The following is a 27,775-nucleotide window of genomic DNA, read 5'->3' on the forward strand; positions in this document are numbered from 1 at the left end:
TTTTTGGGGCATGAAACCTATATGTTTCTTCACACACTATCACATGCATTTGCATTACATGAGCTCTATACTCAGGCTCCATCCCTTTTAAGAGGGAGTAAAGTACCTATGCTCTCATGAGATGATAATCTCTACAATGGCTAGCGAAACACTCCCACTCAAATTGAATCTTTTTCGTTAGTAGCCTGTGATGGGTGATGATTGGAATGCCTTATTAGTTTATGATGGACTATGATGTAAGGAACAATTTGAGAACCTTTAGTGGTCAAAATCACCTAACCCTACATATAGTTCACACTTAAGAGGCCAGCCTTAGGATAGAGCCCTTCCTAACCAATTGATAGATGTAACCCGAAGTTAGGATATAAGAAGGAACGGTTTGTGATCTAACCATTTTGTTTATCTGACTTTGTGCATTTGCATTATCATGTCATGCATCTGTATCACTTTCATATTAGATTTCATTCATGAAAATACATATTCTATTTATACATTAACATATCATGCATAAAGCATAGCATCTCATTTTTTATCATAATTATGGTACTTAAGGTTCAAGGATAGCTCCATCAACCAAGAATCTCACATAATCAACTCACCAGTACAACACAAGAGCTCTAGCCAAATAAATGGAACAAAAAAATTTCAATCATCTCGAGAGGATAGAGAAAGCTCAAAAGGCTAGAATGAGAATTAATAAGATTTTAAAGGTTTTGAATAAATTAAACAAGGGAAAAGGTATAACAGAAAGTACTAGCCAACAAGGTGATCCATCACAAGAGGTGGATGACCCACTATATCCTCATGGTTTTAGGCCATATCAAGCCCAACCAGCACAAGGTCCACCACTACAGTCATTCACTTATCCTATAGGGTACACATACCCTAAAATGCCATCAACTTTGAACTTTAAACAATATCAAAGTTATGTAAACCATCTCTTTACAAAAAAAGTAGTAGAACCAGTTCAAGTCCTTATTTTGGATGATCCAAAGGAGAACAAAAAATAAAAATCAAAAGGAGGTAAGTCACTAAGAGACTTGAAAGCTGACCAAAAGATTAGTATGCTAGAAAAGAGGCTGTGAGTGGTGGAAGAAGTTGGTTTTTATAGTTCTGTAGATGCTGTTGGGCTTTGTTTAATCTCAAATGTGGCTATTCTTTCGAAGTTCAAGGTGTCAGAGTTTGAGAAGTATGATGGTACAAAGTGTCCGAAGACCTACATTACCATATACTTTAGAAAAATGGCAGCCCATGCTAATAATGAAAAACGGTTAATGCATGTGTTCCAAGACAACCTCACAGGCTCTGTTGCTAGGTGGTATGTCCAGTTGGACAGGTCTTGCATTCGTTCTTAGAGTGATACGGCCTATGACTTCATTAATTAGTACCGACATATTATAGACTTGGCCCCTGATCGTATTTCTTTACAGATCATGGAAAAGAAAGTGACTAAATTATTCAAGAAATATACCCAGATGTGAAGGGATATTACTTTTCAATTGTAACCTCCTCTAACTGAGAAAGTGATCATAGTGTTGTTTGTCAGCACTTTGAAGTCTCTCTATTATGAAAAGATGATAGGGAATATAATAAAAAACTTCATCGATATGGTGATCTCAAGTGAAATCATTGAAAATGCCATTAAAAATGGCAAGTTGAAAGGAAGGGAAACTAGGAAGACGCTTGAGACGAAAGAGAATAAAGTTCAAGCTGTGAGCTTTGACAGATAATTTAAGGGATATCAACTTTATCTACCACAAGGATACTCTTTATATTATCCTGTTGTGAATAGCATCTCATTCTACCCATACCAACCAGCCTCATTGTCATCTTATCCATCCACATACCAGCTTATTTTTGGCCTCCAAGCTCTCATATATAGCCTTAACATTCAATCTCCTACAAGGTCTTAGATTTGTTCTGCTAACCCAACAAGTGGTTCATGAGAGCAACAACTACTCGAGAAAAACTCGTATTTGATCTAATCCCTATGACTTATATGGAGTTATACCGAGAGCTCTAAAAATACTACTTGATTGCCCCCAGTCATGTGGAGCCACTTAAGCCACCTTATCCCAAGTGGTATGATTTTACAACCCACTGTGACTACCACTATAGAATTGTCGGTCATTCCACAGAGAATTGCACTACCTTAAAGTATAAGGTGCAACGATTAATCAAGGATGAAATGATAAACTTTGATCAATGAGGGGTAACAACACCTAATGTTAGTGGCAATCCATTGCCTAATGTCAATGCTCTGAGTGAGAATCAAGAATATGTTGATCCGAAAAGGCTTAGAGAGTTGTAATGAATCAGGGAGTCAGATATTAAGAAGGATCCTTCACTTGATTGTATGAGGGGTATAATTTTGGAAAGAAAAAGATGTTAAGGCTGGTTGGAGGCTTCTTATCATTTTAGGATTTCTTTTAGAGCAATGTTAGAATTTTTTTTATGCAATAGGATTTCATTTGTTATCATTTTAATAAAATGTAAGTTAATGCATTTCATTGCATTTTCCTTTTGATTCAACCACTATTTCATTTTTTGTCACCTTTCAAACTTTTCATTCCCTTTTTTAAATTTCAAATGATGAATGTTTAGACATTGATAACAATAATCCTGGGATTTAATTTTGAGAACTCATTCACATTGATTTAAAGAGATTATTTGAGCAAAAAAAAGCCAGGCACTAGCAAATGTGAAATATATATGTCTTGAAGATGTGCAAAGATCCATAAGCTTATTTTTGTTCAATAGATGATGTTCAATGGAAGCATTCATATTTGAGATGAAAAATGGCGTTATTTCTTTTGTCATTTGAAAAATCATTCATTGTTACCCTTTTGAGCCTATTATGATTTTTGTTTTTAAAAAAACCCTGACCAAGGATCACCCTTTACACTAGGGAGTAATTTTTGGAAAAGAAAAGTGCCAAAAGATCATAAAATGTCTAAAAAACAAAAGCAAAATAAAGGAAAAAGAGAAAAAAGAAATGAATGCCATACATGATTTGAGGTAAAGTAATGAGAGTCTTTGTATGAGAAATGAGATGAAAAAAAGGATAAAATAGTGAAATGAAGTGGAAATGGGCAAAATGCCAAGTTGTTTCAAATTATGAGAAATTATCCTTTGATTTTAAACCCTTTAAACACATGTTTTGAGCCTATTTTATCCATTTCTTTCATGACCCCTCACCATGACCTATATTACAACCTTTAAAAGTCTATTTGGATCAAATGTGAGTGCTCAAATTGAATGATCATATGTTAAGCTAAAGCATGCTCGAGATGGAATGACAAAATCATGCTTCGTTGCTTTAAAGATTGATGTGGAAGAGATATCAATAATGGGTGAAAGAATGAAAAAAAATGAAAAAATGAAAAAAATGAAAAAATAAAAAAGATGAAAAAAAGAGAAAAAGAAGACTCAGATTGAAAACTTAAAAGGGTAATTTGGGTAAAAAATCTCTAAGTGGAGACACATGGATGGAAAGTCAAAGATATATGAAGATCCCTCAAAGCTAGAGCAAAATTTGATGAGCTCAAAATGATTTTGACAGTTAATGGAATAAGGTTTTGAAAGAGAATCCTAGATTCATGTCTAGAATTGTTTGAATATTCATTATTTGAATATTGTTACTCTATTTGTTCCATTTATACCAATGACATGCATCCGACTTGTTTCTTTCCCTATTTGTTTGTACGAAACTTGTTCTTCATTGATTATTTTTCTTTCAATTCACTTTGTGTTCTCTTATTATTGCATCGTTAGAATGAATCAAGAAAATGTGTGATTGCATTGTGTTTGTCAAGAGTTGAAATGATAATGAATGAATGATAATGTTCATGAAAGAGTCTTGCATTCCTTTGAAAAGAAATCCAAGATGATAAGGGAAAAATGAAGAGATGGTAGAAACTTAAAAAGGATAATTTGAGAAGACACATGGTGTGATCAAATGATGAATATGGTGATGCATTGGTCAACAAATGAAGAGAGTGAAAAAACCTAAAAAGGTGATATGACCAAGTGATGAATATAGGGATGAACTGGTCAACATAACCTGTGAGTTATGGTTAAAAGATGAGAATAATGTGGACCAGTGGGCAAAATTTATTCTAAAATGGTTAGTGCTGAGAAACCTATGGTTGGTGACCAAGTGATAGAGGACATAATTTATTTAATATGGCTAGTACTAAGGGCCCTGTGAGTTGTGATTAAATGATATGGGGCAATGGATGAAATTTATTCTGTAATTGCTAGTGCTGAGAGGTCTATGAATTACAATCAGGTGATGAAAATAATAAGGATTAGTTGATGAAACTTGTTCTAAAGTGTTGAAAAGCTAAACAAGGAAAAAACATGAGATGATGGAGTCTTGAGGATCATATTACCACATTTTGATTAGAATTTCATGACATTGACATTCGTGTTACATGCATTACATTTGCATTATTTTTTTGAGAATGTTTAAAACTTTGGTTTGGATATGCATTTGTATTATGTAGTAAACATTTGAATCATGGTTAAGACTATGACATTGTGAGAATCTAGATTGTTGCATTTGCATAATTGAGAAAGCATTTGCATCATTGATCATGACATTCAGTAAATATAAAATTTTGACTCTGGTGAAAGTTTGAAGCTCATCTGAAAAAGAAATTTTGAATATTTTGATGAAGTCTTGATTTTCAAATGAGAGTCTTTGAATTTCAAATGAGAATCTTTGAGGTGTGAAACCCAAAATTTGTCGAATGTGAATTTTCAAACTCAAATGAGAATCTTTGAGTTTTAAATGAAAATATTTGAAGTGTGAAACTCAAAATTTATCGAATGTGAATCTTTGAACTCACATGAGAATCTTTAAGAAATCTTTAAATGAGAATCTTAGAATTCTTAAATGAGAATCTTCGAACTCAAATGAGAATCTTTGAGTTTCAAATAAGGATCTTTGAGGTGTGTAATCCTAAAGTTCGTCAGATATGAATCTTTGAACTAAAATGAAAAGTTTTGAACTTTTGGATGTGAATCTTCAACATTTGAATGAAAAAGGTTAAACTTTTTGGATCTAAATCCTAAATTTGTCAAGTGTGAACCTTTGAACTTAAATAAGAAGCTCTGAACTGTTGGATGTGAATCTCCAAAATTTGAATGAGACTCTTTGAATGTGGATGCGAGTCTTGCAAATGCAAATATTGAAATCTTACAAATTTGAATTCTTACATATCTACAATTTTGTGAATAAAATCTTTATGAAACTGAAATTTTGAGAATCAAATTTTAGTGAATTCTTATGAAGCTGAAAGGATATTACAAATATGAACCTTTGAATTTTGAACTCAAATTGTGAATCTTTGAGTTTTCATTTTATCAGACCTGATTTATGACTCCTCTAGACATGATTGTCGAAGAGCATTTTACTTTCCAAAATGGTGGTGCCTCTGGTTAGATGAGCAATTTATTTTTCAAAGTTATGGTGCCTCTGTTTAGAGGAGCATTTTATTTTTTAAAAGTTATGGTGCCTCTGTTTAGATGAGCATTTTATTTTTCAAAAGTTGTGATGCCTCTGTTTAGATGAGCTTAATTTATTTTTCAAAGTCGTTTAGCTTCTGTTTAGAGGAGCTTTGTTTACTTTTTCAAAAAAAAAAATACGTGTCGAGTTGATTGGGTTGTCTACGTCTTTGCACAATTCCTGTTTCATAGAAAATGTACAAAGAGAGGTAGCTGTAGACACCCCAATCTATCCGGGGGTCTACTTTTAATTTTGTTAATATTAAATAAAAAAATTAAAAATTAAAAATTAAAAAAGGGTGATTTAGTTTGTGTGAAATTATGTGAAGAGTTTAAGTTTAATTGAGACTTGGAGTTAGAACTCAGAAGGGATTGAAATCTCATCTGGTTTAGGGTTCTTGGATTTGAAATCCTATAAATATAAGCCTTGAACCTAGAGAGAGGGGGAGGGGAAGTTACAACATGGATAAGGTGGTGATTTCGTATAAGCTGAAGGAAGCATCCAATTGGTGGCATGACATTAACAATTCACTGCACTGGTAGGATAGCATTTTTCATATTCTTGTCGCTCTTTATGGCATCGTCGTCGCCATTGCTTTCATTCAATTGATTCGGATACAATTGAGAGTTTTCAAGTATGGTTAGACCACGCAAAAAGGACTTCCATTTTCTAAATTTCATAGTGAATGGGTTCATGTGCTAGTTTTTGTTTTCAGCAAGAATGTGCAGAACTTACATCCGAAAATTGTTCAACATATGTTGCTTGACATGCCAAGTCTAGCTTTCTTCACGTCATATGCACTTTTGGTTTTGTTTTGGTTTATACCATTCAGATTGCAATGTGGCTGATGTATCATTGTTTGTAGCCCATGGGTTTTTACTATATGGTGGAAGGCTTTTCTTAATGTTGTAGCAGTTCCTTGTAGAGTCCAAAAGGTGGCATAAAAAGCTGTAAGAAGTTGGTTATGTTACCACTATATGCTTCTCATGTTTCCTAGTTTAATGCCTTATGATGTGCTTTAATATATTTGACAAAGCTGTTGACCTTGATGTTTTGAATCATCCAGTTTTAAACTTCATATATTACCTGTTTCCTACAAATCAGGAAGCAAGAATGATTGTTTTTTCTGGATTTTGGCGTTCTCACTTACAAGTTTTCTGGGAACCCTTGCTACATATGTTAACTTCCAACTATTTAAAGCCATTGTACATTGCCTTGCTTCATCTAATCGCATTTTGGATTATTCAGAGATCCATCTATGGTGTTAAAGTTTTTTTAATTCTACCTCAATGGAAATTAGCACTAGAAATTGTTGTAATTGAGTCAAATGAATTGCTTTTTGATGATCTAATTATCATCTGTAGCCACTCATATTCCTTGGTTGGCCCTTCAACATATTTTAGTCACTCATTAAAGCTTAGCAAACTTACATTATGAGAAATAGGGGATCCCTTGGAACTTATAGAATGAGCTAGGGAAGAGTCTTAAAAATAGCTTCAGAAGCATGCAATTGATGATGTTATTCTTGAGAACCATAATGGCCATATAGAGGGTCATCTCTTTGAACCTCCGAGCCACGTCTCTGAAGCCAAGCCATGCTATGGTTGCTGAAGCCGAGTCGACCCTATTTGGTATTATTTTATTTATTTATTTATTTTTAAAGTTTTTTTTATGATTAAATTTTAGAAAAAAATAACAATAAAATAAAAATAAAAAGATAAAAAATAAAATAAATTTTAGAAATAAATATTAATTATCCAATGATGAAATTTATAGAAATTTCAAATGGTAAATTTTTTATAAAATTTCCAGGTGAGAAATTTTGTCTAAATTTGTCCCAAATAGTGGAATAGTTTAGATAAAATTTCAATAACAATAATTAGTGTTTATTCTCAAACCAAAAAAAAAAAAACATAAAATAATAAAAAAATAAAGATGTCAATAAAGATCTTTCACCTGATTGCACATAGGCATAATTTTGAAGAAAAGGATGTTTAGGCTAGTTGGAAGTTTCTTGTCATTTTAGGACTTCTTTTAGAGTAATGTTAGGATTTCTTTTATGTAATAGGATTTCATTTGTTATCATTTTAATAAAAGGCAAGGATGATGTATTTCATTACATTTTCTCTCTTATTCAACCATTGTTCCATGCTGTATTTCCTTTCATAATTTTTCATTTTCATTCTCAAATTTCAGATGGTGAATATTTAGACAATGATAATAATAATTTTGGGATTTAATTTTGAGAACTCATTCACATTGATCTATGAAAAAGAAGTAAGCTGATGTGAAATAAATATATTTTGAAGATATATGAAGATCCATGAGTTTTTTTTTGTTCAATAGATGATGTTCAAGGGAAGCATTCACATTTGAGATGAAAAATGGCCATCTTTCTTTTACCATTTGAAAATCCATTCATTGCTACCCTTTGAGCCTATTATGATTTCTTTCAAAAAAGAACCCTGACCAAGGATCACCCTCCACACTGGGAGGCAATTTTTGAAAAGAAAAGAAAAGTGTCAAAAGATCACAAAAAGAAGAAAAAAAGAAAAGCAAAATGAAGGAAAAAAGAGAAAAAGAAATGAATGCCATGCATAATTTAAGGCAAAGTAATGAGAATCCTTTTGTGAGAAATGAGATGAAAAAAAAAGGAAAAAGTAGTAATATGAAGTGGAAATGGACAAAATGCCAAGTTATTTCAAATGATAAGAAATGATCCTTTGGTTTTGAACCCTTTAAACGCATGTTTTAAGCTTATTTTATCCATTTTCTTTCATGACCCCTCACCATGGCCTACATTATAACCTTTAAAAGTCCATTTAGATCAAATGCTCAACTTGGTCTCAAAATGCTCAACTTCAAATGAGATATAAAGAAAGTTGGATGAGCTACATGGAAAACAAATTTTCAACCAACATGCATCATGTCTTATGGCTATTGATGAATCAGAGGTAACCTCTAACTCTTGTGATTCAAATTCATATACATTTGATAAATTGCAAGATGCTTACAATGAGTTGTATAATAAATGTGAATCAATGATGAGGAATTACAAGAAAATGATTTCAAAATTGAATGCTGAAAATGATTTCTTGATAAATAAAAGAATGATTTGGAGAAGGAAAATGATAAATTAAAAATGAAATTTGATGCTTGTCAAAAGAGAAATGAAATGCTAGAAAAAGAGAATTTAGAATTGAGAAAGAAATTTAAAGTTTTGGTGAATGAAAAACAAGAGCTTTTAAACAAGAGTTTAAATACTAAAATGATTAGATGCAATTTTTGTCATTTCATGGTCATACTACACATACTTGTCCTATAAAGAGAAAAGTTTCATTTAGAATTAAGCAAGTATGGGTTCCGAAAGGAACTAGAGACTTGGTTACTAACTATCAAAGACCCAAAGCAATTTGGGCACCAAAAATCAAATGAAAAATGTCTCATGTAGGTGTGCTAGAGTAAAGAGTTACAATGTGATTTTGAAGAATGGAACTATAGTCACATAATGGAGATAGGTAACCTCCAAACTTTTATGAATTTGAAATTGGTTGCCTATTCTTGTCGAATGTTGAATGCTTAATAGTTATTGATATATGTTTTGTTGATATATCTTGAATATGCGAATTTGATATGATATATATAAGCTTGATTGAGTATGCATTTATTTTTGAGTGTATGATTTTGATATAAATATTCCTCATACTTGTTGAAATTATGTTTAATGCCTATTTGCTTGAGATATATTTTTTAGAAAATATTTGCTATGGTTATGAATATATTGGATATGACAATAATAGGGAGAATTCATGAATGCTCTTGTGAATAGGATTGCATGAATGATCTTGATATTGTTGACACTATAGGAGTTTATGTCTTTAGTGGTGATTTTTTTTAAGGTTTAGCAGCATTTATAAACGCCACTAAAATATTTGCAACTTTTGCCAAAAACGCCACTAAGAGCATAGGCTATGCCTGCATCAAGGAAAATAGTAGCATTTTATAAAAAGCATCACTAATTTAGTAGCATTTGTAAGAACAATTACAGTTAATTTAGTAGTGTTTGTATCAAGAAAACATCACTAATTTAAAGGCATTTATAAGCACAATCACTGCTAATTTAGTGGCATTTGTATTAGGAAACTGTCGCTAATTTAGAGGCATTTGTATCATTAAATGTCGTTCATAGAGCGGCATTTATAAGGACAATCACCACTAAATTAGTGGCATTATCAGGAAATATTGAGTAGTGTTTAATGATACAAATGCCTCTAAATTAGTAGTATTTGTATAGAAAAATGTCGCTAATTTAGTGGTGTTTTCCTAATACAAATACCACAAAATTTTGAATTTAGCAGCATTTTTGAACATAAATGCTGCGAATTAAGAAATTTAGTTTTTTTAAAAAGATTATTTTTATATTTATTATTATCATTAAATAAAAATGTTAAAAGAAATAAAAACGAACTTCAATTCATAAGCTGAATATTATAAGTACATAATTTATTTAAATATGCATGTAACACAAAGTTTAATAATACATGCAATAACATTCAAATTAATTTAGTACATTAACCAAAAAAATTAAAATGTATGAAATTGATGACTACATAGATTTGGAATACTACCATTTGATGAAGGACTTTTTCCACTTTGGTCACTAATGTGCTTAAGAACCTACTCAAAAATCTACTGAATAATATCATACAAGTTTTAAAACATAATAATAACCTATTATTTATATTAAAAAATATAAATAGTTACTAACCTGAGTTGGTGGACCACCTAGATTAGTTCTTGAAAATTGTTGTTGCACAAAATTCATAAGAGTATTGAATCAATCATGCAACTGCTGAAACTTGTCATGCTCTTGGTCTATTCTAGCACATTCTTCTTCAATTTTAGCACACTCATGTTCGCTTTCTGCTTTCTTTTGCTAAAAACGTTTGCATAGTTTGTAACTCCTCTCACAAAGTTTGTAACTCCTCTCACAATATGAAAATATCTTACGAAAACTGACTTGCTGAGAATGTAAATTATGAGAGCTACGTCCATAGTAGGTAGATGGTGTTGGACCCAATCCAAGCCCTCGAAACCATCCATGTATTTCTTTCCCAACAACTTATGTGAAAATTTGATTTTTCAATTCTTACATGTTAACAGATGCAACTTCAATCTTAGTAGCTATTTTCTCGTTCACTTTCTCTTGTAAATTAATCTAATAAAACAATCAAGTTTAACGATTAATTCATAATATGTTGAAAATAGTCAATATTTACATTCTGTATATAGCTTATATAACAAATTACCACAATTTCTTATGTTTCGCCATTTAGGTAAGATCATCTTTTTTTGTGTGAGTTAATCAAAAAAGTTTCACACGTCCAATTTTTTCACCCATCTCAATCTCCTATATAAAAACATATGTTATTGTTAAATACATATCAACCGCAATTTATTCATGCATATCGAGCTTGTCAATCAAGTTCAAAAATTTGAATAAGTTTAATATCATGTATTTAATCTATCTAGATTGTTAAAATAAAGATATAACTATAAAATTATATTTTTGCCCTTTAACGGCACAAAAGTCTTAAAAAAACATAAACAATAAAAGCATTTTGGCTTTTCACACATATCATTCATGGAAACCAAATTCAATAATTTGGACAAGTTTAATATAATGTATTGAAGCTATCCAAACTGTTAAAACATGGTGAATAACAGCAACTTTGTATTTTTCCTTTTAGATGCAAAAAAAGTCCTAAACAAAGGTAAACAACAACTTTGTCACATATACCAATTGTGAAAACCAAGTTCAATCATTTGAAAAAGTTTAATAGCATGTATTGAAGCTATCCAAACTGCTAAAACAAAACAATAACAGTAAATTTGTATTTTTGCCTTTTAATGGCTTGAAAAATCCTAAATAGAGGTAAACAACAACTTTTTCACATATACTAACTGCGAAAACCAAGTTCAATCATTCAAAAAAGTTTAATAAAATGTATTGAAGCCATCCAAACTATTAAAATAGAATAATAATGGCAAATTTTTATTTTTGCATTTTAACGACAAAAATAATTCTAAATAGATGTAAACGATAACTTTTTCACATATATCAACTGTGAAAACCAAGTTCAATCATTCGGACAAGTTTAATATCATGTATTGAGCTATCCAAACTGTTAAAATAGAACAATAATAGCAAATTTGTATTATTACCTATTAATGACACAAAAAGTCTTAAATAGATGTAAACAATAACTTTTTCATACATATCAACCGTGGAAATGACACAAAAAGTCCTAAATAGATGTAAACAATAACTTTTTCATACATATCAACCGTGGAAACTAAGTTCAATAATTTGGATAAGTTTAATATCATGTACTGAAACTATCAAAACTATTAAAATAGAACAATAATTGTAAATTTGCATTTTTATCTTGTAATGGCACAAAAAGTTGTAAACAGACATAAATTACAAATTACGACACATATATCAACAATGGAAACCAAGTTTAATCATTCAAAAAATTTTAATATCATAAACTTACTATTTTTTTTTGCTTTCTTGCAAAACTTTTTGATCTACTTCTGTGGCTATATTTTTGTTGCTTTCTGCTACCAATTTCAATTTGTTGTTTTTCCTGTCATAAAAAATAATTGCATATATGATAGAAATACAAATATTACCAACTTAAATCATAAAACACCTAAAAACTAATACTAAAAGTTATAAATTAGTACCTCTCCTTTTCTAGAGAACCAAAATCTAACTAATTGTTCATATTGCCATCTAATCACATTACGAGGTACATTTTCCATTGTGGCCTCTACAGTACTATTTTGATCGAAATATTTTTTCTTTAAATTATGCTTATAGTCTTTCCATTTCTTTCTCAATGACTTAAGCACAAATGAAGTTGGTATTTCAAGTACAAATCTTGACTATAATAATACAAAAAGAAAAGTTTTAATCAATAAACCAAATTTAAAATAATTAATTTTTTATGTAATTAATTATACTAATACCTCAATAAAGTTTAAAGCATCAACCTTAACTTATGATGGAACTTTATGCGATGTTTTATAATGAATAGGCAATTTCATGCCATTACGGGCAATCATGCCTAGAAATTCAGCCAACAGTTGAAACTCTTCACCAATTTGTTGCCTATCAGAGTTTGCAAACACTACAATACGCTCATTTGGAGGTAATGCAAATAATTCCTTCAAAGTTGTCTAGTCTTTGGTCCTTCTTTGACCATTGTTATCAATTACAAAAAATAAAAAATCAATTTGTGAATTACCAATACTTTAATCATTATAATTGAAATATAAATATGGTGTTTATGATACCTACATTCAAATTAAAAGCAAAATCAATTGACAGGATACTATCTAAACCTACACCTCCCGCATTGCCAGATCCAATATCAATTAAAGGATTAGAAGTGACTAAGTTAGAATCGACAATATGCATATTCCCCTTCAAAAGATTCAGTCAATAGCTAAGATCAATTGGTACCGCAGACGGTTCTGAACTAATAACTATGATATGCATTCTTTTCAATCTACTTCTCCGGATTATAGTTTAGCTATATCATAAAAGCGAATATATTAAAAGCATATGTAAAGAACACATATAAAGACATTGAGAAGTTAAGAAATCATAACCAATGATATATAAAGAACATATCAATTTAATTAAATTAAAACATAATGTATGACTTACAATACAATAATTAAAATAAAAGCGAATGCAACATAAATTACATACAAGCATTTATTACATTATGTTTTAAACACTCGAATTAAAATATATGGTTGATCCATCATGGTTCATAAATATCTTCATTAACATCTTTGTGGACCCACTGAGTAGAGGTACTAGAGATATTTTCATCCAAGTTTTGTTTAGCAAAAGGAAAACATTCAATTCCATATTCAACACCATCTTTGGTATCTGATCCCATATCAAATAAGTCTCTAGGTGTGTTTCGAAGAACAACAAACCATCTTAATTTTTTGGGGTCTTGAGAATTAAAAACTTGTTTGACTTGAGAGGAAAAAACATAAGGTTCATCGATAAGTCATTGTCCGATGTGAATTAATTGAGAAAAATTGACAATTGTAAATCCAAATTGATCCTTCTTAATACCCCTTGCACTATTAACATTAGCCAAATCACACCGAAATAAGATAGCTTTCCAGTTGCCATAATAATCTAACTCAATGATGTGATTAATCATGCCATAATAGTCAACATTTCTCTTTAAAGGGTTTGTGTCCTTAGCACAGCATAGCTAGTAGTTGATGAAGTAACAATAACTCCTGAATTTTGTGTACTTTGAAATCTCTCACGGGATTTAATGTGAAATTGAAATCCATTGTAATGAAATCTTTGTATCATTTCACAATTCTGTTCGACCTTTGTGAAAGACCTTCACCTTTTCACTAACAAGCCGTCCACTCTAAACCAATAAAGGTGGAATAAATAGATATGTTATTAATTTTATTTATACCCTAAGCATTCTATGTGCATTTCTCATAATGGAAAGTATGGCATTACTTATAGTTGCTCATAACTATTCATGAAAGTTTTTGGTGAACAACTTATCAAGCTCTCGAGGGTTTGATCATCGATAATGTGGATGAGCTCTCAAATTATTTCTATACTCACTACAAAGCATCATGATAAAGTATTAACAATAAGAAGAGTACAATAATCTGTGCTTAATAGAATGAATAATTTCCTTGCAAGAAAACTTACGTGTGAAATGATTTAATTGAGTCATAATGGAAAAGAATATATCGATGTGCTTGTGCCCAAGATTTATCATCTAACTCCACCATTTCAGCTTTGCCTATTAGTTGTCCAAAACTTTCAAAAAGATAATTGTAGGCAAAGTCAATATGCTGCATACCTACATCTCTCGATGGTCTATTAAATCTCATTTCAACATCTTCCAAATAACGAGAACAAAATGTCATACACTCTTCTGCTAAATATCCTTCAGCAATAGAACTTTCTAAATAGCATTTGTTGCAACAATAAGACTTTAATCTCCCCAAAAACCTAAAGCATAAAACATTTTTCATATACCTTTTTAACTAGAGTGATATGATCAACACTAATAACCTAATCAAGCTATTAACAAATAATACCTTTCGATATGATACATCCATCAATAATAAATAGGTCCACTGACTTTTGCTTCATATGGAAGGTGGATAACCAAATGCATTATAATAGTGAAGAAGTTTGGAGGAAAAATCTTCTCTAAATGGCATAAAGTAATCGTGGCTTGATCTTGAAGTTTGTCAAGCTCTTCCACATTTAGAACTTTCCCACAAAGAGCTCTAAATATGTTATTCAATTTAATTACCACTGAAGTGACTTGCTTTGACATTAATGAATGTAAAGCATGTGGAAGTAAGTCTTACATCATAATGTGATAATCATGTGACTTCAATAAAGAAAGTTTTTGCTCCTTTAGATTCACACATCTAGATATACTTAACACACAGCCATTTGAAACTTTCACATTTTTCAAAACCTTACAAAACACATCTTTCTCAACTTTAGAAATCCCAAAAAAGGCAAAAAGCAATCAATATTTGCCATTGGGAAGCAACTTTGGATAAAGATCAGGGTAAATCCCCATATCAACTAGATTAAGCCAACTCTTTAAGTCATTATTTTATATTTTATTCACATTGAGAATTGTCCTGATAAAATTTTCTTAAACATTCTTCTTTATTAGCATCATATCAAGGTTATGATATAATAAATTATATTCCCAATAAGGTAACTTAAAAAATATACTTCTTTTTTTCCACAACTCAGACTCATTGGGGTCATCTTTGTCATCTTCCTCTTCATCACTTTAAACATCAAGATCACCAACTTGAGTATCATTATCACCAATTTGAGTAATATGAGGCTAGACACCTTCAAAAATCTCCCTCACTTTTTTCCTTGATTGAGTAATTTTTTCATATGTGAAATTGATATCTTTTAACTTTGACAAGATATTAGACCCACTAATTGGTAAAAGTGATCTCTTCAACTTTTCAGTTCCATCAAAAAGATGTTTTTAGAATCTAAATCGATGATTATCATTTAACTATCGACAATGTCTCATATAACTGAACTTTCTACCATTATGTAACCACTTCAAACATGTTTGTGCAGCAAACATGGATAAGCATAATGACCTTTCGCGCTCTAACTAGATAAATTCGCATAAGTAGAAAATCATTGATAGTCAATAATAAAGCAGGACTTGTATTGGAATTTTCTTTTTTTGATGCATCATAGGTCTCAACTCCTTCCCATAGTTACTTTAACTCTTTAATAAGAGGTTGTAAGTAGATGTCTATATCATTACCTGGATATTTCTTCCTAAGAATTATCATAGACAAGATAAATGATTATTGCTTCATGACAATCCATGGTGGCAAATTGTACGAAATCAATACAACTGGCCAAGTACTATAAGAAGTACTTAACATTTTAAATGGGTTGAATCCATTAGATACTAGTCCAAGCATAGCATTTTGAGGATTAGAAGTAAAGTCCAAAAACCTATAATAAAATGATTTCCATGCCAATAAATTTACAAGATGCCTCAATGATCCATCATTTGTTTACTTGTCATGATGTCACCTTATAGAATCTATAATTTTGAAAGACATGAAGAGTAGTTGAAGTCTCGATATTAATGAAAAATATCATAAAACCTTTATAGGTTTCTTTTTTACATTGATCTCATCAGCATTTTCATTCAACCTTTCATTAGGATTTTTTTTCACCCAACGAGAATTACCACACAAATGACAAGATTCTTGATTTTTCCTATCATCCCAATACAACATGCAATCATTGGGACAACTATGAATTTTCTTATATTCAAGACCCAAAATTCTTGATCACCTTCTTTGAATCCTTATAAAATTCAAGATTTTTGCAAAAGGAAACATTTTTTTCATAAACTTCAATAATAAAGTCAAAAAGTTTTTCATCCATCCACATAAGTGTTTCAAGTGAAAAAGACGCACATAGAAATAACCTTGAATGCTTAGATCCCTCATAAAGTTTTTCATTCATATCCTCAAGCAACCTATAAAACTTCGATGCTTCTCCACTAGGTTGTTGGTCACCTACACCTATCTCATGTTCACCAAATTCATTCATTTCAACATTTGACTCATTAAATCCATCATTTTGGGGAGATGGATGATGGAAATGGTGGTTATGAATGTTAAAAGCATATCGCAATATGCCTTCAATGTCATTGTCTAATAGGATCATGTTGGTGTTAAGGAGCCCTTAATGTTGAAGGAACTCTAGGCAAAGACCTTGATGGTACAAACTCTCTATGAAAATACCAATTAACATATCCCAAGACAATTCCAATACAAATTAAATGTTTGAAAACAACTTCACGTATTTGCCATTTGATATTAGCACACTTCAAACATGGGTATAATATTATATTATCTTCACTTGTATTCTTAAATGCAAAATTAAGAAAAATTTTCACTCCATCTCGGTACTCTTAACTTAATCTTGACTTTTACATTAACTATTATCTATTTAGTACTTGCTACATCATTAAACCAAAATCATATAAATAAATTATATGAAAACAAACATGTCAAATAATTAATTATACTATGTATTAAACTAAAATAATAACAAGACTAGTACTTACAGAAGACCAAAACAACAAAGTAACTATGTACACTGTGATAATATCAATCGAATGATTTCTTAGTTTCTTTAACCATAGGTATGAGCACCATAAGAAGTTACCTCGGTAACTTTATTCAGCTTATTCCTAACAATTTATAACATATGGGAAAGGTCACCATCCCATTTATAAATTCCAACTCCTTGTTGTTAAATATTTTCTCAGCTATTTGATACAATGGGTTCTAGATAGGTACTGGAGGAAGATAAGTGTAAATACCATTTTGTTTTATTATTATTATTATTATTATTATTTTATATTTTTTTTTCTTTTTTCTTTCTTATTTATTTATTTATTTCTTTCTTTCTTTTTTCCTTCTTTTTCTTTACTTATCTAGTTCAGTTTGACAGCTATGAGTGCATTAAATGCACCATTACCAAAAGTCCAAAATCACTGTCGACCACCACCGGCAGTCACCTGACACACTGCCTAACTTGGCAGTGTGAATTTTGGGTTGAAAATGTGGGATTCGAATCCCAAAAAATCTGAGATTTGAATCCCAAAAAGCTCTATAAATAGAGCTTGTTACCTGCAAAACAAGTGGAGGATCGATTAAAAAAGAAGAGATAAAAAAAAAACCTCGAAACCTTACCAAAAACGAAAAAAATGGTTTGCCAGATTCAAAAAAAAACTTTTGTAAAAAAAAAATCTAAAACAAACCAAACACATACAAACACAAAAACAATAGCCAATGGAAACAAGGACCGCAGCGCCAGCAAAAAAAAAAAAAAAAACAACATACAAATACAAAAAAAAAATTTATGGCCGAAACTTTTAAGCTAGATCTGCACTGTTTTGGACACTTTCAGGTGAAACAGAGGCTGGATCTGAGTTTAAGGGATTGAGAGGAAGATTTTGATCTGTTTTGGGATTTTTAGATCACCGATGATCGGTGGTGACGATGGCAGTGACGACCACCGACCGACCTCATTGGGTTTTGGTCTAAAAAGGGAGAGGGATGCGGTTTTTTTTTTTTTTTAAAGAGAAGAGAATGATCGAAAAAAATTTTTGGGACCTTTTATATAAACTACCAAAACTAAAACGACATCGTTTTAATAAAGGCCCAAAATGACGCTATTTTAAGCACTCAGGATCCGCGCGTCAACCCGCTGACTAGACTTAAGGTCCGCGCAATCGACCTAATAACCTGACTCATCCTCAAACCTAGACCGATCATTCTGAACCGACCCAAACCAAGCTGAACCATCCTTGAACTGTCAGACAGAACTAGACCGAACTAAGCCGTCAATCCGATCGGACCCGCGTTAACCAAACCGTTAATCGGTTTAGGTAAAAAAAAATTTTAATTTTTTATATATTATTTTATTAATATTTATGTATATTAAAATATTTATATTTGTTAGATTAAATGATGAAATATGTAGTTAAATTTTTTTTTATTTTGTTAATTTTTAAAATAAACTTTAAAAAATAAAAAATAAACTTAATAATAATACAAAAATAATAAAAATGTAAGAAAAGGAAATTTTTTATCTGACAATGAGATTCAAAGGTACTACGAGTAGTGATGCCTATGAAATCTCTAGGTAAGAAGATTTTTTTAAATACTACTGGTGTATTGAAATATTTATAAAAAGTTTTAAATATAATAAAATTTTTCTTTTTGTTAATAACAAAATAAAAATTTATTTATTTATTAAAAAATAATAATAATATAAATAAGGAAAAAGGAAATTTTATCCAATGATGAAATTCTAAAAGTATTCTGAGTAGTGATGCTTTATGAAATCCCTAGGTGAGAAGATTTTTTTAAAATATTACCAGTGTATTGGAATATTTATATAAAAGCTTCAATTTAATAAAAATTCCTTTTTCCTTTAAAAATTTAAATTAAAAAAATCAAATAAAACAATTAATAAAATTTCTAAAAAAGGGAATAAAATATGTGCATCAAACATAATAACATTTTGCATTGCTTGTATGATATAATTTTTTATGAAAAGTAAATTTGAGCCTTCAAGGATGGGACTCTAAGGTATTCCAAGAAGCAATGCTTAAGAAATCTTTAGGTGAGAAAAAGCTCTTTTAATGTTACCAACATACTAGAACATTTTAAGAATTATTTCAATAAAAAGGTTCTAATTTATTTTTCTCGAATAAAAATGAAACAATAAATAAAAAATAAAAAACAATTTCTAATAAATAAAAAAATCAAGAAAATTATTTTTCAAACCTAAAAAATGAGACTGTTTTTTATCAAAATCAAAGGATAACATGTAGTTAATTGTACCATTTTAAATGGGCATTGTAAGGGTAATAATCCTTCCCCACACGTAACCAACTCTCAAACCCAGACTATTGCGCAAACTCTAAAATTATTCTTTTAATAAATTTTAATTAATTTTAAGATTTCATTAAAAGGATATGTTTTAATAGGTGGCCAATCGCACCTAGCCAAAAAAAGATTGGTGGTGACTTTGTTATTTTTTATTTTGTTTTCAAATTTGTTGAGCAGACACAAAACCGTTACAATAGCTGGGCGACTCCGCTGGGGAGTGCCTTTTATTTTTGAGAGTCAGGCCAAAATTAACTACGTGTTATCCTCAAATCTTGATTTAAACAGTCCTAATCAGTTTCTTAGATTTTTATTTTTCACTTTTAATAAAAAAAGCAAAAAAAAAAAACAAATCGAAAACGAAAAGAAAAAATTCACTCACATTTTTTTTACTATGCCTTTTATGCTTTATTTTTCTGCATATATTACTCACAATAAATTAAGATATGTTTGCACATACAATGACATGATACATCTCATGCATGAGCTCTATACCTGGGCTCTGGCCCTTATAGGAAAAAGTAGAGTACCTATGCTCCCGTGAGGTGATAACCTCCGTAACGGCAAGCGAAATACTTTCACTTAGATTGAACCCTTTTCGTTTGTAGCCTGTAATGGGTGAGGATTGGGGTGCCTTATTAGTCCAGCATGGATGATAGTAAGGAACAATTTGGGAACTTTTAGACACATATTAACATGAACCATGCATATAATAAGCCGTAAGAAGCTAACCTTAGGTAGAGTTTCACCCACCTTTTTTTTAGAAACTACCAAAGTATGTAGGATAAAAGTTGTGTAATACAAAACAAAACAAAATCTCAAAACTTAAAAATAAAAATGTTTTTTCTCAAACTGCATCCTTACACTAACTCAATTTTGTTTCATTTTCTTTTTTTTTTTACATTAATCATATCATATAGTTTTGCATCGAAATATTTACTTTAGGACATATTTCTCCTAAGAAGTTTTCATGGATCCCATAGAACTATAGATTTACTCATCCTCAATCAGTGTCCCATGTTAGCCATATAATGAAGTACATGTTTGGTCAAAAGACGCCCAACAAAAAAGTGAAGATTATTTGCCTACTGGTCATGTATTTGAATTACCCGAGAAGGTGCATTTAGATCTCACACATAATGATTTAGAAGACTTAGCTGCTATCTGGGGTCAATTAAGTGAAAAAAAAAGCTTTTGCAAAAAGTACAAGCAAATTACATCCCTCATCCTAATAGTGATCGATGAACAGCTGGTCAGGGCAGCTGTATAGTTTTGGGATCCATCCTATAGATACTTCATTTTTAATTAAGAAGATTTGGTGTCAACTATTTAAGAGTATTTGATTTTGGTTAGAATAAAACTACAATGTCCAGATAAAGTATTTACCAGAATGTCAAAATCAGGTTATCATAAAAAGTTGGCCAAGCTTATAGAGGTTAAAGTAGAAACCATTGATTCTTTTGCAAAGCCTAAAGGTGAACATCTCAACGTTTGTTGGGACTTTCTTCGAAACTTCATTCAGGGGCGTTTAAATGATAATCAAGGTATGGTAATTTTTGCTCTAGCATTATATGGCATGTTAATCTTTCTGAAGACATTGGATTACATTGAGATAATTATGGTAGACTTTTTTGAGCAAATTAAAACCTAAGCAATTAATCCCACTCCAACAGTCCTAGCTGAAACCATCAGGTCATTGAATTTTTATTGATGAAATGGAAGAAAACAATTCATAGGATGTGCACCGCTATTATATGTGTGGATCAAAAGTTATTTCAAGTGTGGGAAGAGTGCTTTCTCAAAGCCATATCTTCAAAATAAGACACCAATCGAAGAGTTTTACAAAAGTTAATGGTCAACATTGAAGACTAAGGAAAAGTGGGTCCTTTTCTTATGAAGGCTTACTGGGGATGAAATTGAATGGATGGTGCCTTGGATGTGTGTCTTTGTTGTATCATGGAGGAAACGAGCCATGGATACCGTTGTTAGGGCTACGGGGTGTTGTGAGTTACGCTCTGTTGATGGTGTTTAGGCAATTTGGTGCAAAGCAATTTGTTCTTGCTACTCATGGCCTGGTTCAGGTAGAATTCATTTACAGGAAACCAAATCCACCAAGAACCTCAGAGCAACTGATCCAAGCATGGAAAAAAATGTGAAGAATGAGATTAAGACCTCTCATTGACAAAGTCACTCCTGATTATCAGATTTAGAAAGCAAAGCGAACTAGAGACATAGTACTTTCTCCTGATGATAGCTCACACCAATTAGCTAATCTTTCGACAGAAGTGCAATTATCAGAAGTTGAACTTATCGAGAAAGAATTAGAAGCTGAAAAAAAAATAAGAAGAGAAAATTTAAGACTTCGTAAGAAGGTTGGACAATTGAAATATGAAGTAGAAATACAAAGAAGCAGATTGATAAAGGTCATAAAAGAACAAGATGTGGCCAATAATGATTTGAAAGATTTGCACCAAGAAAATAAGAGATTATGAGTTCAATTCAAAATCTAAAAAGTCACCAAGTCTTATCTTAGTCAGCAACGTGAAATGGATGAGCTCCGAGAGAAAATGAACTAATAAAAAGGTAAAACTCAAAAAAAGCAAGATGAAACTACCAAAATTTCTCAAGAATGTCAGAATTGGAAGGGGTTATATTCTACAACCTTAGCAAGATTGGTGGAATGCCAAAAAGAAAAGGAAAGGTTGAAAGCCATGCTCACAAAAAAGAAAAGAAAGCACTTTGAAGTTCTGAATGAAAGAGAATCACTTCACAAGGTGATCTAAGGGTTAGAGATGCAACTGTAAAACCACAAGAGCCATATTTCAGCAATAATAGATAAGTGGCATAGAAGGGAAAAAGATTGGATCTTCACATGTGATTCAAGAAGGGATGCTCGCATGAGATGAAAAGTAGAAAGCTTAGGGAGGCAATAGTACATAGAACACCTGACTAATCAAGTTTGCAAGGCAGTGAAGAAAGCATAGGAGATGGTTGAAAAGGTAGAAGTGTTAAGAAGAGAAGTCAATCCCATAGTAGAATATGGACATCACCTAGTGAACTTTCTAGATGAGGTGAAAAACTATTATGAACAAGTCAAATGCTTCTATAGATATAATTCTAGGATGGTAAATCCTATGTAATAAAAGTTGTATGGAATCAATAAAAATTTTTAGTGTTGAAATTTGTCTAAGAGCAAATATCTCCCATTTACATTCATGCATCATGTACATCATTTTCATAAAATAAGAGAAAAAATAAAATTTTTAACACATTGCATTTTAATTTTTTTTCTTTTTCTTTTTCAAAAACAAAAAAACTTTGTGGTAATAAAGGTTCAAGAATAGCTCACCCATCAAAACTTTCGACCCAACCTACTCGCCATTCATATAAAACTAGGACTCAAACAAGAATCACAAAACAAGAACAAGCCAATCGATTTGAGAGAATTGAGAAAGTTCAAGAAGAACTAAGAGGCGATTTCAGTACAATAATAGATATGCTCAGAAAACTTGACAAGAAAAAAATAGTGGAAGAAAATCTTAGCTTTCAAGAGCAATCGTCAGATATGGTAAATCCTGTTTATCCTCTAGGGTTTGAGCCACGACAAACCTAACCTTCTCAAAGAACTAGAGTGCAAATTCCTGCTCCCAGTAAATATTCCAACCCTTATCCAGGAATGACATCCACACCCATTCCAAGATAATTTCAAAATTTTGTTAATCTCATTATGATGGAAAAACCACATGAGCCAATCTTAGTTTCTGATTTGGATGCTCCTAAAGAGAGAAAAAAGCTAGGGATAAAGATACCTAAAAAAGTGAAAGATTCTAGTGCCCGAGAAAATATGAAGTTATTGGAAGAAAGGCTTAGGGCCATAGAGGGAATGAATTTTTACGGCTCTACAGATGTAGTTGACCTTTGTTTAGTCCTAGATGTGGTCATTTCACCAAAATTTAAGGTCCTTAAATTGAAAAAATATGATGGCATGAAATACCCAATAACTCATATCACCATGTATTATTGTAAGATGGTAGCACATACTCATGATAAAAAGTTATTGATGCATATATTTCAAGATAGCCTCACAAGATTTACAGTCAGATAGTATGTTTAACTAGATAAGACTCGTATTCATTCCTGATAAGATCTCATAAAGGTATTTTTTATACAATATCAGCATGTCAGGGATCTAGCTCTAGATCATCTATCTTTATAAGGCATGAAAAAGAAAATAACTGAGAGATTCAAAGAATATACATAAAGATAGAGAGATATGATCACACAACCATCTTGCTGCACCTACCAGACTAAAATGGAGACTTAGTAATGGTCCAAAAGCCCCGAGAACTACCCAAGAAAAAATCACTTTCAATCCCATACCCATGACATATACAGATTTGTACCCTTAACTTGTCGAGAAACATTTACTAGCCCCTATTATTGTTGAGCCTTTGAAACATTTATTTCCTAAATAGTACGACCCTAATGCACATTGTGATTATCACTATGAGAATCCAGGTCATTGCACTGAGAACTATACTGCTTTGAAGCCCAAAGTGCAGGGGTTAATCAATGAAGGAGTGTTAAACTTTAAGACCAACCAACAAGGGACTCTAAATGTTAATGGGAACCTTTTACTGAACCATACCAGACCATCAATAAATGCTTTAATTGATGGAAAAATAAGCCAAGTAAAGGAAAAAATAGATGAAGTTAAAACTCCGATGGCTAAGGTGTTTGAAGTCTTGGTTAAGGCTGATATGTTGAAGTCAACAGAACCTCAGAATTACTCTGAAACGATTAACTCAACCGAGAGCTATAATTATCACAAAGGTGCTTTAGGGCATTCTATCGAGAATTGTCACCAATTTTATAAAGATGTGCAGAAGTTAATGGATATGGGTTGGATAGAGTTTTACGAATAAAAAGAAGAGTTGATGAAAGTTGAAGTGTCTACCATTGATTCAAAGAATAAGTTTGTGCATAGACTAGTAACAATTTATTATGATGAGAAGTGAACATCGAGGTCATAAAAACCCATCTCCTAACCAATAGTGATAATTAAAATTCTTGGCCTTTTTTCATACTAGAATGATAAAACAGTACCATGAAAGTATGATTGTAACGTCATAGTCAATCCAGATACTACGAACATAATAGGCGTAAGAGGTATAACTCGAAGGGGAACATGTTATACTCCAGAAGCTTTAAAGAAAGCTAAGAAAGAGAAAGCAAAGGTAAGAGAAGAAGAAAAAAGTTAGAATAATCTCGTTATAGCCCTAGAAAAAGAATATCGAAAACCAATCTCTGAGAGTGAAACTTGTGAATTTCTAAAGTTAATAAAACATAGCGAGTATAGTGTGGTAGAATAGTTGAACAAGATGCCGGCTAAAATTTTGCTATTGTCATTATTGTTAAGCTCGGAGTCGCACTATAATGCTCTGTTGAAGATACTTAATGAAGCATATGTGTCTCATAATGTCTCTGTTGAATACGTGAAACAGTTTGTTAGCAATCTGATGATTTCAAATTATATCTCTTTCAGTGATGAAGAGATTCCTCCTAAAGGTTGATGAAGCACCAAGGCTCTTCATATTACTGTGAAATGCAAGAGTCATATAATGGCTAAGGTTTTAATTGATAATGGCTTATCCATCAATGTTATGCCTACGACTACTCTGGTAAAACTCCCTGTTGATGGATCTTATATAAAACCTAGTCATATGATAGTTCGAGCCTTTGATGGGACCCAAAGGGGTGTGCTGAGAGACATAAAAATACCATTGCAAATTGGTCCGTGCACTTTCAATGTGAAATTCAAAGTTATTGATATTTCTTCCTCATATAGTTGCTTGTTGGGTAGGCCATGGATTCATATGGCGGGTGCAGTTTCATCTTCATTACATTAAAAATTCAAATTCATTATTGATGAAAAATTGACATATGTGATAGAAGAAGAAGATTTACTAGTTACCTAACTGGTAAATACTCTTTACGTACAAGTAGCGAATGAAACCTTAGAGTGCTCATATAGATATTTTGAGATTGCTAACGTAGTATATGTGGTTGAAGGATCTAAACCATATTTGCCACACCTATCTATAACTACTAAAATGGTCATTAAGTAGCTTACCAAGATGAGATGGCAACCAAGAACTGGACTAGGAAAGAACCTATAAGGAATCATAGAGCCACCAGTAATATATGACAAGAAAGACAGATTTGGCTTAGGATATAAGCCAACAAGAAGGGATAGAATGAAAATGGTGAATGAGAAAAAACATAAGAGAATGGCTAATCTTAGGGGATATGAGCTAGAGTCAGAGCCTATAATCATTTCATACCTCTATGATTTTTTTTGTTCGGGAGGATCTTCCTACAGCCCTAAATGCAGGATTCATGAAAGAGTTTTCAAAGCTGGCCATTCAAATTATGGATGACAAAGAAAAGAAAATGTGAGATGAAGAGCTGTTCGTGCACCATTGTCCTCTAAATTTTGAGCTAAATAACTGGAGAGTCATAAAGCTACCTGTTGTCTTTAAAACTTTTGAAAAGTAATGTATTGTGAAACTTTAAATCCCTAATTGCTTTTATGAGCATTGGGTGATCTTTTATGGTGTCTTTATGTTTGTCATTTTAATAAAAGACTTAGAAAATGCATCTATATTGTTTCTATTATTTTCATCTTCATTTTGCTTTTCATTTTCTCTTTCCATCATTTTCTTGCCATTCTATTTCTGTGTGCTAATATTCTCTTTATCTTACCCTTTGCAGGATCCCAAATAATGAACACGAAGATAATCATGGCAATAATCTCATATTTGATTTTGAAAACTTAATTCATGTTGATGGACTTGATAATGAGAAAGATTTGAATAATTACACACTGCCTCTTGATTTGTTAAAATTAATAGAACATGAAGATAAGCCAATTGAACCCCACAAGAAAATTATCGAATTAGTGAATTTGGGGAATAATGAAAATAGAAAAGAGGTCAAAGTTGGTACATCCCTTTTACCAGTTGAAAGGCAGAAGCTAAAAGAGCTACTCCAAAAATATGTAGATGTGTTCGCGTGGTCTTATTATGATATGCCAAGACTCAGTATTGATATTGTAAAGCACAAGTTACCTTTGAAATAAGAATGCAAGCCAGTACAGCAAAAGCTAAAGCACATAAAGTCAGAGATGTTGCTAAAAATTAAAGAGGAAGTGAAGAAGGCATTTGATGTAGGATTTTTAGAGGTGGTAAAATATCCTGAATGGGTAGCCAATATAGTGTCAGTTTTCAAAAAAGATGAAAGAGTAAGAATGTGTGTCGATTATCAAGACCTGAATAGGGCAAGTCCCAAGGATAACTTTTCTCTACCCCATATCGATACTCTAGTGGATAATACTGCTAGGCACTCCACATTTTCCTTTATGGATGGCTTCCCAGGCTATAATCAGATCAAGATAACTCAGGATGATATGGAAAAAATTATATTTGTGACCATGTAAGGGACATTCTGTTACAAAGTCATGCCTTTTGGGTTGAAAAATTTTGGTGCCACTTATCAAAGAGCAATGGTGACTCTCTTTCATGATATGATGCATAAAGAAATAGAAGTATATATAGATGATATGATCATAAAATCTCATGAAAGAGAGGATTATGTAGTCAATCTGAAAAAGTTATTTGACAAGCTGAAATAATTTCAACTAAAGTTGAATCCTGCTAAATGTACATTCGATGCTAAATATGAGGCCTATGTTATAGTCTACAAGCAGCGATTGAAAAAAAGATCAAAGTGTTGGATGTGTTTGGAGATTCAGCTCTAGTCATCTATCAATTGCTAGAAGAATGGGAAACAAGAGATTCTAAGTTGATACGATACCATAATTACATCTCTAAGTTGGTCAAGCAATTTAAAGAAGTCCAATTTAAGCATTCGCCTTGAGAGGAGAACCAAATTGCTGATGCACTGGCTACTATAGCTGCAATGATTTAAATAGATGCAAATACTGAGATCCAACCTATAAAGCTAGATGTAAAAGATGTACTAGCACATTGCTTAGGCATTGAAAAAGAAGTTGATGGAAAGCCAGGTATCATGACATTATCCAATACATTAAAAGCCTGCAATACCCAGAACATGTAATAGAAAATGATAAAAAGACTATCAGAAGATTGACTATGAGTTTCTTCTTGGATGGAGATGTCC

At 31.7% G+C, this 27,775-nt stretch overlaps 1 pseudogene; it reads left to right on the forward strand.

Annotated features, from left to right (window-relative positions):
* Positions 1-5,970: 5,970 nt before the first annotated feature.
* Positions 5,971-24,498, forward strand: LOC111281577 (protein TOM THREE HOMOLOG 1 pseudogene; annotated as a pseudogene).
* Positions 24,499-27,775: the final 3,277 nt, after the last annotated feature.

Source organism: Durio zibethinus, chromosome 5, assembly GCF_047325235.1.
Source record: "Durio zibethinus cultivar Kanyao isolate XHJ-2024 chromosome 5, ASM4732523v1, whole genome shotgun sequence".
NCBI lineage: Eukaryota > Viridiplantae > Streptophyta > Magnoliopsida > Malvales > Malvaceae > Durio > Durio zibethinus.